The sequence below is a fragment of the Dipteris shenzhenensis genome, chromosome 6, assembly GCF_047967505.1.
Source record: "Dipteris shenzhenensis isolate YYH24624 ecotype China chromosome 6, Dip_SZ_1.0, whole genome shotgun sequence".
NCBI lineage: Eukaryota > Viridiplantae > Streptophyta > Polypodiopsida > Gleicheniales > Dipteridaceae > Dipteris > Dipteris shenzhenensis.
Genome location: NC_141601.1, coordinates 35927224 through 35938339, shown reverse-complemented (window position 1 = coordinate 35938339; position 11116 = coordinate 35927224).

The window sequence follows — 11116 nt, the reverse complement described above, 5'->3', positions numbered from 1 at the left end:
GCAGATAGAGTGCAAACACTAGCAATGGTCTTTTTGGTAGAGAGAGAGCTCCTCCTTATTCAAATGATGACCTCATTTTTGCTATAAAGATCAACTTTAAGAATGCGTTAAAATAATATACTAAGAGTTTAAAGCCATTTGAAGAACGAGATAGTCTCATTTGTAATGAACTCATGAATACATAAACAATGCAAGAGACTCACTACGCTGTGCTATAATTGCAATAAGGGATTCCTAATCAATAATTAATAGGAAAGAAACACAATCGATTCTCCAAGGTCCAAGTATTAGTATCTAAGAAGAAAGATAAGCATCCATGGGAGTTTGTCCACTAAAATCTAATAGTATAATCAGAAACTACAAAATTTCCCATGAGCTGGAAGGAATATTACGCCAAAGAACAATTATTGTCCATACAAAGTATGATCGTAAAGATAATATTGGTTATATTCATTCACATGTGCTTGAGTTGAATCCAGAGTAATTAAAAAAAACACTCAAAAGTAATTTTGTAAAAGTTAATAACGATGAATTTTGGCCCTTGAAGGTCACACTAGCTCAATGGAAGATACTCGTAAAATGGTGGAAAAGTGGCCAAAGCCTTGAGATGACGTAACAATGTCTAAATTTTTACTCCTTTCTCAAGCAATGCTTTGATAACGTTACTTTGCAACTTATAACTATATAGACAATGAGCCACATTCTAAGGATGTTGAGCCCCCAAATGAGCCAAACTCTACGAAGTGTGGGCCAAGGAAAAGTCAAGGAGAAATTCTAACAACAATCTCAATTATATCTTCTTCCAAAGGTTTTGACTACATTAGTAGCTAGATACCTACCATGGAGAATATGCCAAGCCTGATGGAGGTTTTGGCTACATCAGTATCTAGATACCTACCATGAGAATATGCTAAGCCTGATGGAGGAGAGTGCTTAAGGAGGTGGTAGAGTCAATTCAAAGGAGTACATAGAGGATATAGGTGTGGCAATTGTGTAGCAAGAAGAGTAGTTATTGCGGATGTGTATGAGACGAGTGTGGGAGTGTTTCCAGTAGCAGTAGCATTCATATGGATTGCAATGGGTTTACATGAGCAAGTGTGGAGATACGATAGATGGGTGCCTTGGAAGAAACAAAAGCATAGCTGTGCTAATGTATTGCATTCAGCATATGAATGAGACGTTAAAGGAGTACTTTTTCTTCTTTGAATTCTCTTAAATTGAATTGGAAATGTATGCACTATGCATTATGTATAAATGTATGCACTATGCATTATGTGTACTCTATGCATTATGTATAAATTCACATCATCATCATTTTTTCTTCTTTGTGACTATGTGTAATCTCAAAGACTAGGGCTATGGGTGCAAGAAGTCCATCCTATGATGAGCAATCACTTCTATTAGGCCATTTGGAGGTAGGTATACTTCCTTCCCAAGGCATGGACAACGTAAAGGCACCATCTGAGCAAAACAAAGCATAGTGTTGGGCACAATGTGTAGCCAACATTTTTTGTAACCCTGCTAGAGAATGACTAATGAAGGAAGATTGTGGGATTGAATCTACAAGAATGGCAAATAAACCTCGGTACTAATGAGGTATCAAGATGAGATAAAGTAAGAAGGTGGATACTAACAAGTACCAAAAGAGGTGTAAGCCCAAACTGGTAACCAAGGTGCAAGATGAGAAAAGCTAGTGGTACCAAATGTGCTGAAGATGAGAGCCCAAGAAGCTCACAGAGCAAGCATTGCAAATCAACATGAGATGAATATCAAGCACAACAAAGGATGCAAAAGCTCACTAACAACAAAGTCACCGTAGAGAAGTGTAGAGGATACACTAACTCATTGATAGCAAAGATATCAGTAGAGAAGAGAAGAGTGGATTGGAGAGTAGGTTCAAGTAGGTGAGTAAGAGGTGAGAAAACTTAGGGAAGCTTGTCACCAAATGAGAAGGAAATCCAAGCTAGGGAAGGGAGTGGAAATCTTGAGCAGTTCAAAACAAGATATGACATTAGGACATCAAAGAGAGAGAAGCATAAGAAGACCAAGAGAGTAAAGGCTCCACCTCCAAAGGGAAAACAAGTGTATCACATCATACAAGACTAGGAAGAAGTACCCATTGAATCCACGAATGCTAGGGAGCAATACAAGTTTAATAGAGTGCTCTAGATGATGGAAGATGCAACAAGAAGTCCACCAACAACTCTAGGAGGGATTCACCATTAGTGGCAGGACCAAAGATGACAATCAAATTAAAAAATACACAAGGCGAGGTGAAAATTCACAAATACACAAGGCAAGAGGGTGAAGATCAAATAAAAAATACACAAGGTGAGAACATGAAAATTCCCATAAATTTCCATTTATAAAGCTTCTTTCTAGCTCCAAATGGTAGAGATACTACAATACAAATATAGAAGAGGAGCACTTGATGTATTTTCCCATAGTGTTCATAGATAAGGCTATCAAATTATTTAAGATAAGGCTATTGAATGGTTCTACCAGTATCTTGACCATCATTTCAATACATGGAATGAGTTGAGGGAAGCCGTTTTGAAGAGGTTTCAAGATGAGTTCAACAAAGAGGATGTGATATTAAAGCTCAACAGAACAAAGCAAAAATTAAGAGAGATGGTATATGACATTGTATCTTGGATGCTCACCAATCATCTGACCACCAGCCAACAATGCACATTTGAGAGCATAGGAATCGCAAATCCAACAATAATATATGATAGATTGCTACACAAGGCTACTATAGTCAAGAAGGGGATCATCAATGAGCCTAAAAGAAGAAAAAGGTAATCTTTGTGAATAATGGAAGCAAAGAAAAAGAAGATGAGCTTGTTGTCAAAAAAGATTCAACAAAGATAGATAGGGAGGAGATCGAAAAGATTATCAAAGCGATGGGAATAAGAGGATCTCAAGAAAAATGAGGATTATGGTGAACCAAATGCAAAGTTGATGGGCACACCACCATCAAATGCAAGTCGGGATGTATGCAATTGTTCGAGCCACACAATCGAAGCATGTTCGTTTAACAAAAGTAAATGAATTATAGAGGTAAGCAAAGTAGATAGGGAGTGTAGAAGAACCTATCAAATACATAGACTGAAGGATTTCAATATGGCATGTTTCTTTTGCGAGAAGGAAGGTAAGTGAAATAAGGATTGCAAATTGTGGAAGAAGCAAGTAGATATATTTCCAAGAGCGTGAGACAATGATGAAGAGGACCTAAAGAGGCACTGATTGTAGGCTTGGCATTGGCACACATCAAAACAAATGTGTCACAAGGTCATAGAGTAGCCATAAGAATTTACTAAATAAAGCCAATAGAGGAAGGGTTCTTTTTTTGAAAGAAAAAAGGAAGATGGCCACTGATATACCAAGGCATTGAAGTAGAGAGTGCCATTGGGCCAGTGATCAAATGGAGGCATAAAAAAAGTGTGTAAGGAAACCCTTCACAAGATTGTGATTGAAAAGTACTTATGATCCCAAATTGGGTTCATAAGTTACAAACTATGCTATGGGCATATCATATAGCATTTAAGGTCACCATGAAGCACATAATTTTTCACCTAAACATTTGATCAAGACTAGGTACTGCTAGGGCAATTTCTCATACACAGATAAAGAGTAGTATTGTAGCATACAAATGGTCTCAAGAGGAAGCATAAAAAAATAGGCTAGATGAATTCTCAAATATAAATTAATTGTGGTTGAAACATAATCGAAAGGAGGAGGAAGGGATCATGATAAATACATCAAAGGATAGAAATTCATAAAAAGCATGCTATTGTTGCTCTAAAGAAACAAAATCTTCAATGACTATGGGCTAGGCCATACAAAAGTTAAACACTATCACAATAATTAGGTAGTGATTATTGAAGATTTGGAAGGGAACAAGTAACCAAAACCATGGATGTCATGAAGATAAAAGAGTGTTGGTTTGAAGCATGATTTGTTGTGGTGGAGGAGATACCTTAAGTGACCCACGGTAATCAACTAGATAGCTGGCTCTTGGCCATCACATGTTAAACCAAAATTAACAAATGAAGGAAAGTGATCATGAAGGAAGAACATGCTAAATCTTGAAAGGTCCCTCAAATCTAGGAGCATTAAATGGCCACAATGCTATGGTTAGAGGAGGTTCCATGATCGTCGAGAGGGCACCACAAGTTTAATTAGTAGTGAGCTAGAAATTCATGTATAATTGCAAGGAGGTAACCTATATCCACCACCATTTAACTCACTACAAATGAATGTATCCTTTTATGAGATCAAAGTGAAGATTTCTCAAGATACACACTCTCCCCCTCTTTAACCCTCATTATATTTAAGCTTCTCACTTCCATAGCTTGGCAATCCTTCACATCCCCATTTTGAGTCACAATCTTCTCAAAGATTTTTCTACACATTACAAGGATTAATCATACAGGATGCGAAAGTAGAAGCAATAATAGCAAAGATTATGGTGAATGTTCCATCCAAGCATACGACACCAAGTAAGGAGAGGGATTCATCATTGGCCCCTTAGAAATTGAAGATAGCAAAGAAGCCCAAGGGAATCAATATACAATCCGTCTTAAGCAAAACTAGCCATTGAATAGCTAAAAAATACCTCATTAAACGTTTTTTAAATTTAAAATTTTCACATTTTAAATTATAAATGTCGTAAATAAGTATAACAATTCAATAATTCCTACATGGCACCATTGCATAGATTACACTTAGTAGCATCTGGGATGGACTTTGGCGCATCCAATGTATTCCTTTGTTGGATACAGGTGTTGGTTACCAAGTTTGTGGAAATATTTTCCATGATTCCATTACTACGTGCTTCTAAGATTTCAGACCCCTCTCTTGAGGATCAAAAAATGATCTACCTTGAATCTGAAAACATTATTTTTGGTTCTAGAGAAAACTAAAGCCCATATTCTCTTAAGCCTTTGAAAAGTTATTTTTCACACTAGTGCATAGTACAAATAGCACACACACACACGTGCGTGTGAGTGTACAAACAAATAACTATGTAAATAAATTAATATGGAAACACACACACACGTGCGTGTGAGTGTACAAACAAATAACTATGTAAATAAATTAATATGGAAACACACACACACACACACACTTACTATTCTCCTTTTTCTTTTGCATCCACTTAATTTCTTAATTTTCCCTTTTCCTATATTTTCTAATTCTTTCTTCTTTCTCATAAACAATCCCTAATTTTTCTTGATTCCTCCTTTTTTTTTTCAATTTCTTTCTTAAAGCTCTAAAACTTTTTCTCACCCCCCCCCTCTCCCCGTATCTTTAACCAATTTTCTCCAATTTTCTTCCCTATTTTTTCCTCTTCCTTCCCCATAATTTTCCCTAATTTCACTTGATTTCCCCCAATTATTTTTATTAATTTTTCAAAACTAACTTTTTAAATCCTTTTTCCTTTTTTTCAAATTCTCTCTAGGCCCCCTTTTTTACACCTTTAAAGTCCACATCGAGTTGTTTAAGTCTGTGTTTAAGCCACTATTTTATTGTGACCTTGATAACAAGGGAGGGGTGTTTCTGACACCTATCTTCCCAATTAAAGTTAAGCTGGTTCTTACCATGTTTTCTTGTTGGATGGTGGGGTAGGTATCTAGACTCTCCTCTTCAATAAAAGAGATGCTTATCAGGACTTCACCAAGCTCTAATTTTTTTTGCAAGAATGTTTTTTTTTAAAACATTGTCATTTCTTATCAAAGCTCTTATATACTTATGTAATTTCGTAGGTGCTTTACCTACATACTCAAACTCTTCCTTAATTCTATAATGTTCTCTTTCTTTTCTTTACCCTGACTCTTTTGTCTTTTCACTATGCAAAAGGGGTTGTTGTCTTGTCTTCCACACACACATGGCCCTCTCCCTCCCTATGTCCCTCCCACCCCCCAAATTCTACCTCTTTCCCATTACCTGTGTCAATCCCTCAGTCCATCTATCTACCTACCTTGACCTCTCCCTCCCTCCCTTCCTCTCTCTCTCTTTCTTTCTCTCTGTCTCTCTCTCTCTTTCTCTATGTGTGTGTTTCTACACACAAAAAAAGTGTGTGTATGGGTGGGTGGGTGTGTGCATGCTCACGTGCATACGTGCATGTATGCAAGTGCTTCCACATGAATGTCCTTGTGTGGATGTCTAGGTAATAACTATAGCACAATGTCCATCCTTAAAGTATAGACTTCTTGGTGATATTCATCCGAATTCAAAAATTATAACATTAGATATGAGATGATAAAGCTAGATCCTAATGGTTTTGAGCATTTTTCTTCATTAACTTTCTCATTTAGACATTTAACCTCAAATTATTTCAAAAGTAGTCCATACATAGAGCTTAATCTAAGGAGAAGAGCAATTAGTCCATTAGTTTGCACATCTACAACTCCCATAACCTATTATAAAGGCATTTAACATCAACAAATGTCAGAATTATTCCATACATATAGCTCAATGAAGGAGAGAGTTGCTTTAAAATTTCATGCAAAGGGCGAATTGAAATCAAGACATGTAGAGCCCCCAAAAAAAGTCTTACCAACAATATAGTTAAGGATGTAAAAACATGGAGGAAAAGGAATTTAAAGGCTTAGTACCAAACAAGAGGGGCTTCTCCCCTCATAAGTCCCCAATAATCTCCCCTCTCTCTCCTCTTCCCCTCCCCTTACCTTTCAACCCTTTTCATCATGTCCTTTAGAACAATTAACAAAGTTTTGGACTTTTGTGGGGACCATCAAATCTATCAAATCTAGGCAGCAAAAAACTTCATCGCATGCCTAAGAGTATTAAATGTGGCCACTAGACAAATTTTTTTTTGGAGAGCTAGCTTTATAAGAGTGAGAGGATAAAGGAGCAAACAAGTTGAAGAATATCAAGAAGATCCAAATAGTCAAGATAATTGCATTTTCAAATATACTTGATGGAAGTACAAACCACTATCAATTCTTGAGAATACTTTGTAAATAAGTTAATTACTTTAGAAATAAAAAGGAGAAAATTTCAAAAAGTCTAAGAGTAAATGAGAGTGCCATTTTATTATAACTCATTATTCATGGAGCAAGGATTGTTGTTTAGCAATGCCACACGCATTAAAGCACATGGGCATGTTTCCTTTGATGTTGATACAATGAGCCTTTTGGGATAGAGATCTACATAAGGAAAAGGAAGGATTTGTAGAAGATTAAACAAAGTTAAAAGGAATCATACAAAAATTTTGAGTGCAGAATGAAAGTTAACATTAGGAAAAATTGATGTGTGCTGGGACTAGTATCCACTATAAAAATTGATGTATGTTGGGACTAGTATCCATTATGAAAATTCAATGTGTGTAGGGGCTATCATACTCACAATCATCCAGCCTAAAGTGCATAGAAAGAGAAGCTCATTGATTTGCAATCCCTGGTAGCAAATTATGAAAGAACAAAAACTTTGGCTAATGGTAGAGTTGATAACCTTATTAGTTAGAATGGGATATGAGTTATGAACTAGTAAATTATAAGAAAACCATGAATCTCCAATAGCTAGTAGTTATAGTACCATGTGAGTATCTCTTAAGACTATTAGTGGTGGGAAACATTTGTAATTGGAAATTACAAAAGGACTTTAAAGGTAGATTACTTATTTTAAACAAAAAATTCAAAGAGAAGTTGAAAGATGAAAAGAAAGTGTGCATGTGTAAAATATATTTTTGGAGTCGAGTATTCCCATGGTGTGTCATTTCATCTAGGTACAAGTTGTATTCAAGCAAGCTTAAAAGGCATAAAGTGGGACATTATCATGATAATGATTGCATGCACGTAAGAAAAGCTCCCCTATGTTTTTGATGTTAAGCTAGCAAAATTGATGGCACATATGCTTTTAAACACTATGATGAGGCTTTCCATAAAGAATAGGCAACTAGAGCTATGGCCCTATTTCTTTGAACCTAGAGATTGTTGATGGGATTAGTGTACTCTACGAGACTTCAAATGTACTCTATGAGATTGTTGATGGGATTCATGTACTTTATGGGATTTCAAGATAGAAGGTGAACAAGGGATCATAGAAACCAAGAGACATTTCCATAGTTTTCAAATGATCTAGTAAGGGATTTGGGAAGCTTCATTCCTTGTTGCAACTTGTTCGCACAATACGTCAAAACAAAACTAAATGCTAGAGTCATGCAAGAATGTGCATGTATGCAAGAAGTAGATTTGTTGTTTCATTTATGTACCCCTCTCCCAAAGTGAATGTAGTATCAAAGCAAGGGAGGAGAGGCAAGGAGGACAAAAATTAGAGCTTGTTAACAAGAGCTATTAATAACACTTGCATTGCACCATCTTGAAACTGATAAGTGGGAAAGAAAATGTAGGCATTGATTAGCAACTATGTTGAGTAGAGATAAAGGATAAATGGATAAGATCTTCCAAGTACCTTTTCAATTCTACATCCCCAACAATTCCTTCATTCTAAAGACAACAAATTATACATGCCAACAATAGTCTCATGGCATAATAGTGATAATGATGGCACAACTTCCTAATAGAGTAGGTCATGGGTGCCCACGACCACTTGAACAACCCTCCAAGGCATGCAATTGCAAGTTGATGAGTAGGGCAGAGTGGAACTCAACAACAATGGCACAAGTAGATATGAGGAGAATGCTAAGAGAGTTCTCCCCATAATTGTTGTTATACTACAAATGGGAGGCATATGATACCGAGAGACTTTTGAAGGGTTAGCTCAAGATGTTGAAAGGGAAGAAAAAACATCGAAGGAGGTGTTTTGAAAAGGCTTGGAAATGGGGGGAAATAAGGAAAAGTTTCAAACAAGTGGCAAAACTAGTATAGGCCTTGCTAGAGCTAACTTGTGAGTGTCAATGTGTGTGTAAGCTATATAGTGATCATGAGGGATGAAAAAGGGAAGAGAGGAGAGGGTTACAAAGGGAGGTCCATTAATTTTGTGTGTGTGTGCGCACGCATGCACGCATGAGTGCGTGCATGTGTGTGTGTGTGTGCATGCACGTGCATGTGTGAGTGCATCCATGCATGTGTGCGTAAGCACGCACACGTGTGTGTGTGCATGCGCACGTGCACACACACACACACACACATAGAGTAAATGGGGTATTGGAGGCCCCTTGTCATACATTAAATAAAGGTCATCAACCTTGCAATGCCAAGATAGAGCAATGCTAGCATAGCATTAACATGACCCATTGTGTGCAGTAAATGGGGGATTGGAGGGCCTTGTCATACATTTAATAAAGGTCCACCAAGCTTAGAGGAGCACAAGCGTCTTGTCTCAAAGTGGCCCAACATTTTGAAGACCTACAAGCCAGTGTCTTGTCTCAAAGTGGCCCAACATTTTGAAGACCTACAAGCTCTTCATTGGTGACTTTTGTAGATTCATTAGAGCATGTCCCTTAGCAACTCAAGATTGGGCTAGAATTGCCTCTTTTCCCAAAGCTAGCTTGGAATTCCAATGGTTCCCACTTTTGTTGAGCAAGACTCAAGACAACCATGGGAATGGCGTCTTCATTGCTAGTATTGCCCTAGTAGTGCTACTAGTCGACATGGGAAGGCCTTCTTAAACAGTTAGTTAAACCACTAACTAACATCTAAGTGCTTGTCATATTGAACTAATTTATGCCATTCGGGCATTCAGCTAAAAACCAACCACCACCATCTTGCCATACATCCCCTTGCTGCATGATGGGCATTTTACTAGATCAGTGATGTGTTGAGGTTGCACCCCCTGCAATTGTAGGGGCCAAAGTTGAGCATTTCAATGGCTTGCACCTCGATGGAGTTACACAAAATGCCTTTGTTGAGCAAGCATTTATGGCTCCTTTAATTGTGGACATCAGTGACCAGCCCATGCTATTGTGTGTGCACACAACCCTTGACACTAACTTGATAAGTTGCTGCTACAGGGCATTGAGCATGTTTGGGGCAGTGCCTAGAGTTGACGTCAATTTCATTTTCATTGGGGTGTTTCTTTGTCAATCATCAACACCTCAAAAATCTTGATGTCGAAATGAAAAAGAAGAAGTGGAGAAATTTTTCATATTTCTAGATAGATATATGATGTTTTTTTTCATAAATGAAAAACTATGATAGGATAGAGCTTGTTGATGAAAAACAACATATTAAATGAGGCACCCTATTTAGTGTGGCAGACAACAAAGGGAGTTGTGATCTCTGCCATTTTGGAAGCGTCGAAATAGGGTTATATTTAGAAAAATGAGTGACAATGGCTTATGATACGAACAAATTTTGGATGATTTGACTAGGTTGTTCCTGTTCTTTGCAAGAAGACACCAGACCTTTCGTCAAATCCCTCAAACTATTATCTATTCTTCTATTTGTATGAGCCTTCCTGAGTCAGGAGGCTGAATCTCTCTCTTTCTTATACTTACAATTTTGTCTAAGAAATTTTTGACCTGCTCTAGGGAAGGCCATAGTAACATTTCCCTTGGTTTGAGAAAGGGAAACTTCGGATTTAAGTTCTTTATTTTAAGATTGTTATGATAGGTCCAGGTCCCATTTGCTATTTTCTTCCTTTGAAATCCTCCATCTTTTTCTCTACTCTCTCTCTCTCTCTCTCTCAATGTCATCTCCCGCCTTCTCTTCCACATTGCACATCCAATTCTTGATTTAGGACAGGCCTTATGAATGATTTATTATCATTCACCTTATTTTTAATATTTTCTAAAAAAACAACAATCCGAAATCCAAAAGGCGAAAAAGAAGATGAATTGGATGCGTAGTGGAGATGATGTGCAGAAAAGGGGGCGGAGACTACAGAAAATGATGAATTGAAAGCTGAGAGAGAGAGAGAGAGAGAGAGAGAGAGAGATGGAGGATTTCCAAGGAAGGAAATAGCAAGTGTAAGTTGGACCAATCACAGAAAATCGAAGAAGTTCTAAAATTCAACTGCCCATTCCGCTTCTTAGAAGTGTGACTCTCTAATAAGACCTACCCATTCGGGCAGGCCAAAAAGGCTGATTTTGAATTTTAGGCACTGTTTTTTTTTTTTTGGGGGGGGAGGTGTTCAGGTTGTTTAAAACTATCTACGATGGGTTATAGATCCACTCCACTAGGTCTCA